A 3,858-nucleotide genomic window follows, 5' to 3' on the forward strand; every position below is an offset into this window, starting at 1 on the left:
TGAAAAAGATCTGGATGAAATACCAGCCATTTCAATACATAGGATTTATTTGAACATCTTTTTTAATTTTCCTAGGGAAAGTATAATGGAGAAATTAAAACCTTTTTATCAGTGATGAGTTTAATTGCATCTTAAACGCACAGATGCATCATTCTAACCACCAGTCTCTTGTACGTCTATTCGCAGGAGAAGTATCATGTCTAGTTATATATACATCAACATGAATAATAAAACTGAGTAACAAATTTGTCATAAAATGAAAAAAAAAGATGCTAGACTATTTTTTCCATTGCATTTACAGTGGTATTCAGCATTTCATTATGCAATTAAAGTTTAAGTCACTACATATAAACATACTGAATTTTTACAATACTGTATAGTTTTGCTATTGCTTGGTCGCAGTTTTTACAGACAAAATCTAAAACATTTTTTATAGCATCCTGCTTATCTTTTGACTTTTGTCTTGATTCAAAACAAGTGTCTTTATTCAAGCTCAGAGATGTTTGATAACTTTGCGGTTAGTTCAGAAGTGATATTAAAACCACAAAACGAGAATGCTAGATATTTTACTAGTGCACAGGAAAGTTGCTTCTATATGCCTGAGAAGTTGCAAATCTAGCACAAAATGAAGACAGCAATTAAGCTTTCTATTTTGGAAAGAGTAGCCATTTTTGTTTGGTGCTATTTTGTTGTTTTATCTTTGTCGCTTAGATTGGCTGTGTTACAACCTTTATCCCAAATGAGGGGACTTGGTTCTGCTCCTTTTCATAACAACAATTTTTTGATGAAATGGCAGCTTGTAAGATTTGTGCGCATAAGAAGAGGGTAAGTTAGAAGTCTGAGAGAATATATTTAGAGGATGAAAGAGTAAATGATGCAGAGATGTCTAAAGTAAGAGAAGCCTTTGGGGCATGCAGCCTGATTTACTCCATCTCGCCCTTCTGAAGCCTCACCCCAACCAAAGTAATACACCTCTCCCAGGAAAAGAGGGGTTTAACATTGGGGGAAATTTTATTTTGCTGGAAAACCCACCTGTGTTTCTCATCCCTAAATCTAAGACTGCAGGCCACATAGAGTAGTTGGTGTAGTTGATCAAGTGCGTTGCTTGTCAGAAGGCAGAGATTAAAAACAATGCAAAATTGAATTTGCCACCTGTATTGCTCTGTCAGAAACAATGATAAAGCTGATGCATGAGAAAAATGCAAACAAAATTAAGACCCTGCAGGACAATATTATATACATTTTAAGCTAGTCAACAAGAAATAATACTGCATTACCTAGGGAATAAAAGTTGAATGCTTTCCAGGGTTTATTCATGTCTTCCTGAAGAAGGGTTACTTCATCTCTCAGAATTGGGTTATTATTATGCCTTCTCACAGATGAGGACACAAGAACCACTTTGGCATACAAAATTATATTAGACAGATAATAAATGGCTAAGCACCTTTATAGTGCTGTAGTACGTGCTTCTTCCTGGGTACTAGGTAAAGGTAGGGTTCCAACTACCCTTAACCCTGGCAGACCAGGTCATTTCTGGGACTAGATGATTTAGCAGTTGCTAGTCAGCCAATTTTTCCTTTGCTTGTAGCAGTTCTGCCAAGAGTGCTAAGATATGAACCTGGGTCCTCTTACTGTATTAATCTCTGGTACTCTACTAAACACAAAGGTATGTACCCTTGTTTGCGTCTCCAAGATGTCATTCTTTATCCACATCATCAGTGTATCCAAATACTTGACTAGCCAAATGGCAACTTCAGTGATTAGCTAAATGTATCTTTTGTTTATTTTCTTGGGACACATTCTCCTCATTGTAGTCCAGATAAATTTTGTGTGGTGCATTCTAAACATAATACTGGCTGCATCTACACAAGGCACTGACCTTGCAGTAGTTTGTTACTATTACACAGTAGTATCACTGGGTATGCAAGTACTAAATGACTGCACCGTAACAACTGTGCAGTTAGCGTCTTATGTAGACGTGGCCACAGTGTAGTAACCCTCAATCAGGTGCTTTTGTGTTTCCATTGTTTTATTGAGATCGCTGGGACTTGAGTATGAAATACCATCACAGTACCCCCTCCAGAGGCTTAGATAAGAAATACTGTTCTACTGAAGGGAGCAGCATATGCAATTTCAAAGCCAGTTTCTTAAGCCAACTAGTAGAGTTGGAGTATTGGTGTAGTTGTGATGGTCCATTCCCAAAATATCACAAGGGACTTTCCAAGGGACAGAGGATATGGCCCTTCAGACCCTCCTAAATCAGGGGTGTTTAACCCTCAGACCATGAGCCAGCCCTGGCCCCTGGTACCATGTATTCTGGCCTGTGGGGCTCTCCATGGGTCTGGGGGATCCTGGTAGAGTATAACCCTTTATGCCAGATTGGGTGTGCAGGGTAGTGCAGAACCTCATCCTGGCAGATGAGGATGAGTTGGGGTCTTGGAACCCAATCCCAGCATACAGGGCTGGTCTGCAGTGGAATGGGGCCCCAGGGCCTTATTTCAGCACATGGAGGTGGTATGGGGGATCTGGTGCCTGATCCTGGCATGGAGGGTAATGCAAGGGCTGATCTTGTGGATTAGCCTGCTCCACTCATCTGGCCCATGGAGGCCAAAGGTTGAATGCCATTGCCCTAGATAGTTATGGACCAGAAGTGCTCAACCTCTAGCTCGTGGGCCAGATCCAGCCTGTGGTGCTGTGTCATCCAGCCTGTCTTTCTCCATGGAATTGGCACTGCTACCCTGCTGCCAAATTTCTAGATCCATGTGGAGCCCTGAGCTGGATTGGGTACCTAATACCAGGAGGCAGCACCAAGCCCATGGGGCCCAGTCCTGGCGTATGGGGAAAGGAGAGGGCAGTGCCAGGGCTCCTGGATCCGAACCCTGGTGGGATGGTGCAATGTCCGAGTCCCTGGGGCCCAATCCTGGTGTGCAAGGCAGGAGAGGGTGGTGCTGGGCCATAGGACTTGTTCCAGATATGTGGGACTCTATCTGGCCAGCTAACTGGCTCCAGTACTTATCCACCCTGTGGAGCCAAAAGGTTGAGTGGCACTGTTATATACCACATACATGGATATGTCTACATAGTGAAAGACAGAATTATAGGGTATGGCGTGCAAACTCTGTGCACAATGCACAGTACACCTATAAATAAGCTGTTGTCAAAGGTAAGCAATTTTTCCTCTCCTCTGAATAGTCCCTGTATCCATTCCACTCTGGGTGAGTCCTAAACTGGGAAAGTTGCTATGATGAGCGCTCAGAAACTTGCTCTACTATGGAATAAAGTATGCCTTACTGCAAGAATGACACTGCTCGATCTGGTATTGGCTACTAGGGATGATCTAATCAGCGACCTAGTGATCGACGGGAAGCTGGGTGACAGCGACCATGAGCTGATCACCTTCACCATCCACTGTAAAGCTGGCAAGTCAGTCAGCCACACTGAAGTCCGCAGCTTCAGGAAAGCCGACAGTGAGGCCCCAAGGGACCACAACCCCAGAGGGAGGGGAGTTCAAGAAGAGTGGTTGCTCCTCAAGGGAGCGATCCTCAATGCACAAGCTAATTCTATTTCATCTTGGAGGAAAGGAAGCAAGAGGGCACAGCAGCGCCCCCCGGCTCTCCAGGGATCTAGCAGACCTCCTGAGGCTAAAAAGAAAGGCCTTTCTTTTTACAAAGGATGAAGGATGAGATTTGCCTCCAAAGAGGAATATTTTGCACTGGTCTGGTCCTGCAGGGAGCAAACCAGGAAAGCCAAGGCTGCAACTGAACTCCAACCAGCTTTGAGCATCCAGGACAATAAAACGTCCTTTTTCAGGTATGTGGGGAGCCAGAGAAAAGGCAAGGGCAACATTGGACCCCTGCT

At 43.6% G+C, this 3,858-nt stretch overlaps 1 long non-coding RNA gene across 1 annotated transcript in view; it reads left to right on the forward strand.

The window, feature by feature from the left end:
- Window positions 1–1,240: 1,240 nt before the first annotated feature.
- The window catches only part of LOC109319880, a 28,886-nt gene continuing 26,268 nt past the window's right edge, over window positions 1,241–3,858 (forward strand). Inside the window, exon 1 of the long non-coding RNA XR_002103657.1 lies at window positions 1,241–1,251. This is a non-coding gene — a long non-coding RNA (uncharacterized LOC109319880). The remainder of the gene's footprint in view (window positions 1,252–3,858) is intronic.

Source organism: Crocodylus porosus, unplaced genomic scaffold (assembly GCF_001723895.1).
Source record: "Crocodylus porosus isolate Cpor-Errol unplaced genomic scaffold, CroPor_comp1, whole genome shotgun sequence".
NCBI lineage: Eukaryota > Metazoa > Chordata > Crocodylia > Crocodylidae > Crocodylus > Crocodylus porosus.